This window comes from Ovis canadensis, chromosome 1 (assembly GCF_042477335.2).
Source record: "Ovis canadensis isolate MfBH-ARS-UI-01 breed Bighorn chromosome 1, ARS-UI_OviCan_v2, whole genome shotgun sequence".
NCBI lineage: Eukaryota > Metazoa > Chordata > Mammalia > Artiodactyla > Bovidae > Ovis > Ovis canadensis.
This window is the reverse complement of record NC_091245.1, coordinates 130338843-130352266: the sequence shown is the minus strand read 5'-3', so window position 1 is coordinate 130352266 and position 13424 is coordinate 130338843.

Genomic DNA, 13424 nt, shown 5'->3' with positions numbered 1-13424 from the left:
TTTTGTAGGAATCTCCCAAGCCTATTAACCTACTGACTTGGATCTTAGCACCATGTGCAAGCATATGTGTTAAACTGACTATTTTTTAATTGAAGTACAGTTGATTTACAATGTCCTGCTAGTTTCAGGTGATGATGGCCTTTAATCACTAAGTTGTGTCTGACTCTTTCACAACCCCATGGACTGTAGCCCACCAGGCTCCTCTGTCCATGGAATTTCCCAGGCAAGAATACTGAAGTGGATTGCTATTTCCTTCTCCAGGGGATCTTCCAGGAACAGGGATCAAACCAGCACCTCTTTCATTTGCAGGCAGATTCTTTGCCACTGAGACATCTGGGAAGCCCAGTTTCAGGTGTACAGCATAGTGATTCAGTTACATATACATATATATTCTTTCTCAGATTCTTTTCCCTTATAGGTTATTATAAAATATTAAGTATAGTTCCCTGTGCTATACAGTAAGTTCTTGCTGGTTATCTGATCCATGGGTTGGGAAGTTCTCCTGGAGGAGGGCATGGCAACCCACTCCAGTATTCTTGTCTGGAGAATCCCCATGAACAGAGGAGTCTAGTGGGCTAATCCATGGGGTCACAACTAAGCACAGCACAGCACAGTATGTATATTTTGGGGCTTCCCACATGGGGCTAAGGGTAAAGAACCCTGCTGCCAATGCAGGAAACATAAGAAACATGGGTTCAGTCCCTGGGTCGGGAAGATCCCCTGCAAGAGGGCATGGCAACCCACTCTAGTATTCTTGCCTGAAGAATCCCATGGACAGAGGAGCCTGGCAGACTACAGTCCATAGGGTTACAAAGAGCCAGACACAACTGAAGTGACTTACCATGCACACACAAATCTCTTAAGGTATCTCTCCCCACTACCTTTCCCCTTTGCTAACCATAATTTTGCTTTCTATATCTGGGACTCTATTTCTGTTTTGTGAATAGGTTCATTTGTATATTTTTTTAAAACTCTACATGTTTGCCTTTCTCTGGCTTACTTCACTTAGTATGATAATCTCTATGTCTACCCATGTTGCCTCAAATGACATTGTTTTATTCTTTTTTATGGCTAAGTAATATTCATATATATATATATATATGTGTGTGTGTGTATGTGTGTGTGTGTGTCTGTGTGTGTGTGTGTATCATGTCTCCTTTATCCATCTGTCTATGGATAGATATTTAGATTACTTCCATGTCTTGGCTATTGTAAATGAATATTGGAGTGCATGCCCTTTTTTTAATTATGATTTATTTTGGATGTGTACCCAAGATTGTGGGATCATATGGTAGCTCTATTTTCAGCGTTTTTAGAGAACCTCCATACCATTCTCCGTAGTGGTTGCACCTAATTGTATTCCCACCAACAGTGTAAGAGGCTTCCTTTTTCTTGCACTTTCTCCAGCATTTATTATTTGTAGACTTTTTGAAGATGGCCATTTTTACTAGAGTGACTTGATACTTCATTTGTAGCTTCCCAACAATCCAAAGAAAGGACAAATAAAACAAAGCATACTATCAAAAGCCACAGAGGATTTAAGAGGCCAAACCCAATGACCTACACTGGAATTTGGTCAAAACTCTAGGCTTAACACATCTAACTCTTTCAAAAACAATATCATGGGATTTCTGGTGACCAGCTTAGAATAAGACTAGAACTGGCCAGACCCTTTTATATGAAATGAAACACCACTGAAAACTAATAGGCTGGTGAATTTTGAACTAGAAAGTTTGGCCTTTCATTTCTTTTGGCCAGAGTGCTTTCAACAAAAGTCTAAATCATATTTTTCTAAAAGTAATCTCTTAAAAGACATGAATAGCTACAGGTCAGTTACAATTGATTCACTTATGTTCTTTCTTAAGTTCAAGATAATAAGATGGAGTCTGAGGCTTGGGGAAACAAAATCTCTACATTTTTTATCTGAATATTGGATCTATATTTGTAGCAATTATTCACGAGGATGTAGATTATACTCAAAGTGAATGAAAAGAGAGAAAGTATAAACCTAGAAACATGGGTTTGTAGTTTAATGTGATGACATGTGTGTGCAGATCTGAGAAAGTAGAGTGATAGTTGCATAAATGAATAGATATGAGTGAACATACATTGAAATTATAGGATAAGCTCTAAAGAGAATGGAATACAAGAAAATCCTTTAACTTCATTTCCTTATAGCACCTTTTCCCTCTCACATAACTATGCACTGGGGACACTAGTATGCTTTTTCTCCAATTTACCATTTTGTCCCCAATTGCTGCTGCTGCTAAGTCACTTCAGTCGTGTCCAACTCTGTGCAACCCCATAGACGGCAGCCAACCAGGCTCCCCTATCCCTGGGATTCTCCAGGCAAGAACCCTGGAGTGGGTTGCCATTTCCTTCTCCAATGCATGAAAGTGAAAAGTGAAAGAAGTCACTCAGTCATGTCCGACTCTTTGCGACTCCGTGGACTGCAGCTTACCAGGCTCCTACATCCATAGGATTTTCCAGGCAAGAGTACTGGAGTGGGCCCCAGTTGCTATATGTCAGCAAATTTGGAAAACTCAGCAGTGGCCGCAGGACTGGAAAAGGTCAGTTTTCATTCTAATCCCGAAGAAAGGCAATGCCAAAGAATGTTCAAACTACCACACAACAGCACTCATCTCACATGCTAGTAAAGTATTGCTCAAAATTCTCCAAGCCAGGCTTCAGCAATACGTGAACCATGAACTTCGATATGCTCAAGCTGGTTTTAGAAAAAGCGGAGGAATCAGAGATTAAATTGCCAACATTTGCTGCATCATCGAAAAAGCAAGACAGTTCCAGAAAAACTCCTACTTCTGCTTTATTGACTATGCCAAAGCCTTTGACTGTGTGGATCACAAGAAACTGGAAAATTCTGAAAGAGATAGGAATACAAGACCACCTGACCTGCTTCTTGAGAAACCTGTATGCAGGTGAGGAAGCAACAATTAGAACTGAACATGGAACAACAGACTGGTTCCAAATGAAAAAAGGAGTACGTCAAGGCTGTATAATGTCACCCTGCTTATTTAACATATGCAGAGTACATCATGAGAAACTCTGGGCTGGAAGAAGCACAAGCTGGAATCAAGATTGCCGGGAGAAATATCAATAACCTCAGATATGCAGATGACACCACCGTTACGGCAGAAAGTGAAAAGGAACTAAAAAGCCTCTTGATGAAAGTCAAAGAGGAGAATGAAAAAGTTGCCTTAAAGCTCAACATTCAGAAAACGAAGATCATGGCATCCGGTCCCATCACTTCATGGGAAATAGATGGGCAAACAGTGGAAACAGTGTCAGACTTTATTGTGGGGGGCTCCAAAATCACTGCAGGTGCTGACTGCAGCCATGAAATTAAAAAATGCTTACTCCTTGGAAGGAAAGTTATGACCAACCTAGATAGCATATTAAAAAACAGAGACATTACTTTGCCGACTAAGGTCCATCTAGTCAAGGCTATGGTTTTTCCAGTAGTCATGTATGGATGTGAGAGTTGGACTATAAAGAAAGCTGAGTGCAGAAGAATTGATGCTTTTGAAGTATGGTGTTGGAGAAGACTCTTGAGAGTCCCTTGGACTGCAAGGAGATCCAGCCAGTCCATTCTGAAGGAGATCAGTCCTGGGTGTTCATTGGAAGGACTGATGTTTAAGCTGAAACTCCAGTACTTTGGCCACCTGATGAGAAGAGCTGACTCATTTGAAAAGACTTTTCATGTTGGGAAAGATTGAGGGCAGGGGAGAAGGGGACGACAAAGGATGAGATGGTTGGATGGCATCACCTTCTCAATGGATATGAGTTTGGGTGGACTACAGGATTTGGTGATGGACAGGGAGGCCTGGCGTGCTGCAATTCATGGGGTCACAAAGAGTCAGACACGACTGAGCGACTGAACTGAACTGCCACTCTAGGATCCTTTCCTGGAATGTCCTCAGGGCAGTGTTTTGAAATAATTTTAAAAAAAGGAAAAAAATCAAGTCATGCAGCCCTGGATATAGAGGTTACAGCTGCCTCTACCTAACTGTATAAACTTGTGCCTTCATTATTTATGACCATCAGTTTCGAGACCTGGAAAATAGAAAATATCCTCCCAGATGGTGGTTATACACTTCAAGTAAGACAATATTCACAGCATCAAAGGGTAACCTGTGGCGCAAGTTCAGTAAAGGATACTTTCCCCAGAACCCTTTGTTTCCTACTCTGACTCCTACTTATGCTTTGCAGTCCTAATGCGGTGTCACTGCCTCTGTATAGTCTTTGCCAAGGTCCCCAAGCAAAGTTTCATTTGTTTCTCCAGGCTGTAGTAACATTTTGGCCACTTGGCAATGTCGTAATATGATTATGTATCAGGCTGTCTCATGTAGATTTAGGATCTTATTAATTCCTTATGTGCTTTGTCCCCTCATTAGGATAATCTAGAAATTTTTATTTTGTAATTAAAGCATTTATAAACATGTCACTTATTAAAATCACTATGTGCCATTTGAAAGAATTGAAGGGTAGATTACTCAGTATTTGGAAATGTGTTAGCCTGCTTTATAGAGGCCATTGCTCCCCCCAATCTGGCTCCCTCTTGCCCAACTGTCACCATTATATGATTTATAGCTGGTCCCTGCTCATCTTTATGACTTTGCCTTCATGTTTTCCCAAGTCAGAGGGTTTTTTTTTCGTTGTTGTTTTTTGGGTTTCTTTTTTTTTTTTTTGTAAACCTATACCCTTATTAATGAAATATGACCAATAAATGCTATAAAGTACTCTTGAAATGTGTAAATATTGCACATTGCCCAAAGGACAGTACTAAGTGCAAATGGAATGGATGGAAAAACCACTGCTGCACAAGCTTAATTTTAGAAATACATTTTTCTCTCAGGTAAGTTTATGCTCACAATAAGATTAAACTCTGATCTCTTTATTCAATATACACATTTTTAAGCTGCTACATTTCCAAAAATAATAATTATTATGTAGCTAATGTCCTATTGGATGTTTAATATGGCACAAGCACAAAACTAACTTTCTACATGTCATCTTTCATTTTTGTCACTATGGGAAACTTAAGGGAGACATATCACTGTGTCTGTTTCACAGATGTTGTTATTGTTTAGTCCCTAAGTTGTGTCTAATTCTCTTGCAACCCCACATGCCAGGCTCCTCTGTCCATGGGATTTAGCAGGCAAGAATACTGGAGTGGGTAGCCATTTCCTTCTCCAGGGGATCTCCCAAAACCAGTGATGAACAGGCGTCTCCTGCATTGGCAGGTGAATTTTTTACCACCAGGGAAGCCCTTATTATTAAATGTCCTTTGTAACTCACTAGAAATAATGCAAACTTATAACATAGTTCTACTTTTGACTTTAAAAAGAACATTATTAAGGCCGAACACAGCAGTGAGCATAAAATGCGAATGGTATGCCAAAGCATTTGACTGTGTGGATCACAATAAACTGTGGAAAATTCTGAAAGAGATGGAATACCAGACCACCTGACCTGCCTCTTGAGAAATCTGTATGCAGATCAGGACGCAACAATTAGAACTGGACATGGAACAACAGACTGGTTCCAAATAAGAAAAGGAGTACGTCAAGGCTGTATATTGTTTAAATGACCCTGCTTGTTTAACTTCTATGCAGAGTACATCATGAGAAACGCTGGACTGAAGAAAACAAACTGGAATCAAGATTGCCAGGAGAAATATCAATAACCTCAGATATGCAGATGACACCACCCTTATGGCAGAAAGTGAAGAGGAACTAAAAAGCCTCTTGATGAAAGTGAAAGAGGAGAGTGAAAAAGTTGGCTTAAAGCTCAACATTCAGAAAATGAAGATCATGGCATCCAGTCCCATCACTTCATGGGAAATAGATGGGGAAACACTGGAAACAGTGTCAGACTTTATTTTGGGGGGCTCCAAAATCATTGCAGATGGTGACTGCAGCCATGAAATTAAAAGATGCTTACTCCTTGGAAGAAAAGTTATGAGCAACCTAGATAGCATATTCAAAAGCAGAGACATTACTTTGCCGACTAAGGTTCGCCTAGTCAAGGCTATGGTTTTTCCTGTGGTCATGTATGGATGTGAGAGTTGGACTGTGAAGAAGGCTGAGCGCCAAAGAATTGATGCTTTTGAACTGTGGTGTTGGAGAAGACTCTTGAGAGTCCCTTGGACTGTAAGGAGCTCCAGCCAGTCCATTCTGAAGGTGATCAGCCCTGGGATTTCTTTGGAGGGAATGATGCTAAAGCTGAAACTCCAGTATTTTGGCCACCTCATGTGAAGAGTTGACTCATTGGAAAAGACTCTGATGCTGGGAGGGATTGGGGGCAGGAGGAGAAGCGGATGACAGAGCATGAGATGGCTGAATGGCATCACCAACTCGATGGACATGAGTCTGAGTGAACTCCTGGAGTTGGTGATGAACAGGGAGGCCTGGCGTGCTGTGATTCATGGGGTCGCAAAGAGTCGGACACAACTGAGCAACTGAACTGAACTGAACTGAAACTCCTTTTTTAAAAGATAGACACTCAATAAACATTAAAGCAAAATGTAACCACATGTTCTACACAAAGTGTTCATCTAAATCAAATGATACAGAAAGCTAGAATGAAAACAGAAAGTGACATAGAAATATAACCAAATAAGAAGAAAAAAGGAAAAGAAAGCAGAGACAGACACATTCATATTAGAAAAAGAGAACATGGAAAAATGCTTCTAATAAAAGTGAGAAAGCCATTTTGTAGCGATGAAAAGGTATAAATAACCAAGAAGAAATCATAAACATAAGGAAATATTTACAATAAATCCAGAATGTGAATGGAGACAAACCAAGAACAGCTACAAGCCCTTCATGGTAGAGGCATTCGAGGAAGAGAGAAGTAATGAATCTGCCCAACAGCCCTCAGAATAGAAACCCCAAGTGGCCAACAGCTGTTCATTGGAAAGCAATTCCAGAAGAGAGCCAGACTGGAAGGAGTCTTGAGCTATTCCATAGCAAAGATGGGGCTTCCCAGGTATCACTAGTGGTAAAAAACCTGCCTGCCAGTGCAGGAGACAGGAAAGAAGTGGGTTTGATCCCTGGGTTGGGAAGACTCCTGAAGGAAAGCATGGCAACCCACTCCAGTATTCTCGCCTGGAGAATCCCCTGGACAGAGGAGCCTGGTGGGCTACAGTCTAAGGGGTCACAAAGAGCCAGACTCAAATGAGCAGAGACATACACACTCAAGGATTGTTGAGGCAATTCAAGTGTGGGTTGAAAAAGAATTTCCAGACACAGGGCATTTCAGAAAGGAATGAGTTTATTAAGAACAAAGAGCAGAGATAATGGGGACATTGAGAGCACAGTGGGCCAACCTCCTGATGGACCAGGGAAAGCCAACAATTTTTGTGACTAGCCAAAGAAAATTTCTGCTGGAAGACTGGCGTTAGGTGATTGGTTGGGGCACTATAGGGTATTTACTGGAGGGGGCATCTTTGCTTAACCGAGAGTCAGGAAGTTTGTTAGTGATGATCAGGAGCCTTTCGGCGATGGTTACAAAGGGGCTCAGTCAGCTTCAGAGATGGCCTTGGTTCTGGGCTCCACTTCCACGGCCTTGGTGCAAAGCGTTGCACCTGTGGCCTTAGGGGCAGGACTCAAAAGGGATCACCTCACATATAGAGATAAAAATTTATCTTCTCTTTGGAATCACTAAGGCTGTTGTTTCACAAATATTCACTGATGAGGAAGTCCAATTAACATGTGTGTGTGCTAAGTTTCGTTAGTCGTGTCCAACTCTATGCAACCCTATGGACTGTAGCCCACCAGGCTCCTCAGTCCATGGGATTCTCCAGGTAAGAATACTGGAGTGGGTTGCTATGCCCTCCTCCAGGGCATCTTCCCAACCCAGGGATTGAACCTGCTTCTTTTATGTCTCCTGCATTGCCAGGTGAGTTTTTTTAACATGAGACTAATTCAAACTTTATCAGCCTAGTTTGAACATTCCATACAATTTATATATGGACTCATATATTGATGGAATCAACCTCCACCTAGGGTTTATGATATTTTTATTATTACCTTTTCTAGTATTTCAGTAAGTGTATAAATAACATACATTAAGAATTCAGTGGTCATCATTTGCCTATCTGATTGCCTTCTCTCATCTTAGAACTCACATGAATGGGAAAACAGATAAGTACATCTTATTTAAAAATTGAAAGCATAGAAAGAAAAAGTCATTAAAAGTTCAGGAATGGATGCTTCTAACTACAAGCACTAAAGGGAAGGAATCCAGGCAGTTGGAGCATTACATGAACATATACAACTTTGTGAGCAGATGAAATATTCAAAAAATAATAATAATAATGAGACCATCCTGGTAGTCATTTATTTTCTTTTACCAATGTGCTTCCCTTGTGGCTCAGATGGTAAAGAATCTGCCTGCAATGTGGAAGACCCAGGTTTGATCCCTGGGTCAGGAAGACCCCCTGGAGGAGGGAATGGCTACCCATTCCAGTATTCTTGCCTGGAGAATTCCATGGACAGAGGTACCTGGTAGGCTATACAGTCCATGAGATCACAAAGAGTCAGACACAACTGAGTGACTGACACTTTCACTTACTCAGTGCTGCAGAGGTTTAAGACCTGAAGTAAGCCTTTTTTTCATTTACTCCTGTACTTTGTTGTAATAAACAGAAAACTTACCTGAGGTAACTTTCCAAAACTATAGGAGCACTCCAACATATCAAATGAGTCTCCAAAATAAAATCATGATGTCCAATATTGTAGACCAAATATTCCTACTGATATACATTTCATCCAACACACTTATTCCTTGAGGGTAGACATTAAGACATCTGGGGGGCCAAACATGGTCTACTAGTCTCCAAGGGATAAAGCCTTTGAGTAATTTTTGCAATCCATCAAAAGAGGTTGATGCTTTCTTCCCAATATCTTCCTAGACCATCACTGTGGACTGCCTCCAATGGGAAATCTCCAGTTATAGCAAACTCTGAAAACTACTTGACCTTCCAGAGGGAGGAAAGTGGAAGGAGAGAATACTGTGTTTCAGTGAGAGTAATTGGGTGGAGAAATAAAAGATAAATTTTCTAATACTCCTATGATCATTTCCTTGAAGAACTTTGCTGTTGATATCCCTGATAAGATTGCATTTATGCAAATTATAAAATACCAATATATTGTTTCTAGATGCAATTAGTACACATGCTCATTTGACTACCTCATCAAAACTGACTACAAGTTTACAGCTGTGCAAACTAGGCATTCCTAACATATTGATGCTGATAAGTTTCATGGTATTGATTAGTCCTGTAGCAAGAACTGGACTTTGAATCATAATTTGTTTAATCAGATATTCTACAACTTTACTGGGAGGCACTGTAATAGGGTAAAAGAATCATCATTGACATCATATATTCATATGTTCTAAATTCAAATATGGTCTCTGATATTTATAAGATACAAGAAAATAACCTTTTTACATTTTATTTTACATACATGTAAATTAAGAGCAGTAACATTTTCCCTGCAATATCATTTTGAAAAGTGGAGATAAATGTTACAAAATGTATGAATACATGGTGGGAATGAAAGAAAAAAATTAATATTATTAAAACAGAAAAAATAGAGACAAACAAAACCCATATGTTGGGTTTAAAATGGTTAACAAAGCATATAAACCCCTAAAAAGACTATTTTTAAAAAAGAAAGAAGGTAGAAAGACATGAAGAAAGGAGGGAGGAAGGTCAGAAAGAAACATCAGTAACCAATTACCAATATTAGAAATGAATGTGAGGACATAGCTACAGACCATACACAAATCAAGAGGTTGTTAAGGAAATATTTTGAAGACATTTATGTTCAAAATAATTCCATAAATTTCACAACTGAGATAAAACAGATAAATCCCTTGAAAAAACATAACTCTCCAAAACTGATACAAAAGAAAGAGAAAAGTATGAATAGCACTGAAGAAATTGACGTCACAATTTAAAACCTTCCCACAAAGCTACAAACAAAGCTTCAAAGCAGGATGGCTTCACTGGTGAATTCTATCAAACACTTATTACCATTCTTGCCTGAACCCTTTTAGAATATAAAGGATGAGGGAATAGGTTTCAATCGATGTAATAAAGTCAACATAACCCTAATACTAAGACCTAAATGAGGACATTACAGGGAAAAAAAAATTAAAGAACAAAATTTCTCATGAACATAGATGTAAATATTCTTAGCAAGATACTAGTGGATAGTAGTAAATCAAGTCCAGCAATATATAAAGGGAAATACATCATGACCACATATTCAGATTGACTTTCAGTTCAGTTCAGTTCAGTAGCTCAGTCGTGTCCGACTCTGCGACCCCATGAATCGCAGCATGCCACGCCTTCCTGTCCATCACCAACTCCCGGAGTTCACTCAGACTCACATCCATCGAGTCAGTGATGCCATCCAGCCATCTCATCCTCTGTTGTCCCCTTCTTCTCCTGCCCCCAATCCCTCCCAGCATCAGGGTCTTTTCCAATGAGTCAGCTCTTCACATGAGGTGGCCAAAGTACTGGAGTTTCAGCTTTAGCATCATTCCTTCCAAAGAAATCCCAGGGTTGATCTCCTTCAGAATGGACTGGTTGGATCTCCTTGCAGTCTAAGGGACTCTCAAGAGTCTTCTCCAACACCACAGTTCAAAAGCATCAATTCTTTGGTGCTCAGCCTTCTTCACAGTCCAACTCACATCCATACATGACCACTGGAAAAACAATAGCCTTGACTAGATGGACCTTAGTCGGCAAAGTAATGTCTCTGCTTTTGAATATACTATCTAGGTTGCTCATAACTTTTCTTCCAAGGAGTAAGCATCTTTTAATTTCATGGCTGCAGTCACCATCTGCAATGATTTTGGAGCCCCCCAAAATAAAGTCTGACACTGTTTCTACTGTTTCCCCATCTATTTCCCATGAAGTGATGGGACCGGATGCCATGATCTTCGTTTTCTGAATGTTGAGCTTTAAGCCAACTTTTTCACTCTCCTCTTTCACTTTCATCAAGAGGCTTTTTAGTTCCTCTTCACTTTCTGCCATAAGGGTGGTGTCATCTGCATATCTGAGGTTATTGATATTTCTCCTGGCAATCTTGATTCCAGCTTGTTTTCTTCCAGTCCAGCGTTTCTCATGATGTACTCTGCATAGAAGTTAAATAAGCAGGGTGACTGTACAGCCTTGACGTACTCCTTTTCCTATGTGGAACCAGTCTGTTGTTCCATGTCCAGTTCTAATTGTTGCTTCCTGATCTGCATACAGATTTCTCAAGAGGCAGGTCAGGTGGTCCCTTTCAGAATTTTCCACAGTTTATTATGATCCACACAGTCAAAGGCTTTGGCATAGTCAATAAAGCAGAAATAGATGTTTTTCTGGAACTCTCTTGCTTTTTCCATGATCCAGCGAATGTTGGCAATTTGATCTCTGGTTCCTCTGCCTTTTCTAAAACCAGCTTGAACACTTGGAAGTTCACAGTTCACGTATTGCTAAAGCCGGGCTTGGAGAATTTTGAGCATTACTTCACTAGCATGTGAGATGAGTGCAATTGTGTGGTAGTTTGAGCATTCTTTGGCATTGCCTTTCTTCATTGGAATGAAAACTGACCTTTTCCAGTCCTGTGGCCACTACTGAGTTTTCCAAATTTGTTGGCATATTCAGTGCAACACTTTTACAGCATCATCTTTCAGGATTAGAAATAGCTCAACTGGAATTCCATCACCTCCACTAGCTTTGTTCATAGTGATGCTTTCTAAGGCCCACTTGACTTCACATTCCAGGGTGTCTGGCTCTAGATGAGTTGTCACACCATCGTGATTATCCGGGTCATGAGGATCTTTTTTGTACAGTTCTTCTGTGTATTCTTGCCATCTCTTCTTAATATCTTCTGCTTCTGTCATGACCACATATTCAGATTGACTTTACAACTGTAAATCTGTCAATATAATTGATTAACAGGATAGAAAAGGAAAATGTGAATGTATCAATACATGCAAAAAAAAGTTCTTCAAAAAATTCATCTTGAATTGATGAAAAAAATTCAGTAAACTAAAAATATGGGAGAACTAACTCAATTTTATGATAGATTCCTATCAAAAACCTACAGCTAACATAGTTCTTAGTGGTGAAATAGTGGACATTTTTTCAAGATCAAGGATGTCAACTTTCACCACTTGTATTTAGTATTGTCCTGGAAGTCCTACCCAGTGGAATAAAAATTCAATAAGGTCATAAAGGCTGGAAAGAAGGAAATAAAAACGTATCCAGAGATTATATGGTTCGATATATTTAAAAAAAAAACCTAAGGAATATTATTGATATTCAGAATATCCATGATGCCAAAGTAGAGGAATATAAATTCAGAAAGAAAACACATGTAGACTGAGAAGGTCAGGATTCCATCAGCATACCTGGTTACAATTTCAGGAATCAGAAATTAAAAACCTGCAACCATAATTTTACAGCTTGGGCTTACCAGGTGGCACTAGTGGTAAAGAGCCCACTTGCCGATGCAGGAGATGTAAGAGATGCTGTTTTGATCCCTGAGTTGAAAAGATCCCCTGGAGAAGGAAATGGCTACCCATTGCAGTATTCTTGTCTAGAGAATCCCATGGACAAAGAAGCCAGGTGCGCTACAGTCCATGGGGTCACTAAGAATCAGACATGACTGAAGCAACTGAGCATGGGTACTTCCTGATAGACTGGCGGTCATGGGAAAGGCAAATCTCCTGAAGATGAGGCTACAGCCACTTCAACATACATTGTTAGAAAATACTAAGAACAAATGAGAATCTGTGGCTGCTTCAGGAGGCAGAACTGGAGCAAGAAAAGATACATTTTCCCATCTTCTTTATAAATTTGGGGCTAAAGATGTTAATTTAAATGGTTTTTATTCTTTTGTGTGTGTGTTTCCATATTTTTACTTTTATATTACTTTTAATTTATTTTTTAAAAAATTTAATAGAAGCATAGCTGATTTACAATGTATGTTTAAAATGAGGTAATTGAATTAGTATCATCAGATCAGTGAATATTACATGAGAAAGGTCATATGAGCATGTCACTTCTACCTTGCAGCCATTCTACCATGTAAAGTATGGCTGAGCTCAGTTGCTTTTGGGCCGTCAAATCGTCTCATCTTGCTTGCTTTCTTTCTATTTTTATTATTATATTTATTATTTATATTATTAAGCCCTATGACCCAAAGACTGTCAGTGATGAAACCAACAATTGAGACAAAATAGAGCAATTGGCCACATTGGAGGGCCTTCCTGCAGGCTAATACTGGAGCTCCAACCTAACCCACAGGTACTTTATAACGTATATGATATATTACATATTTTGCAATTATATATTTTATGTATACATGTAATATTTTATAATTATGGTATATAATAAT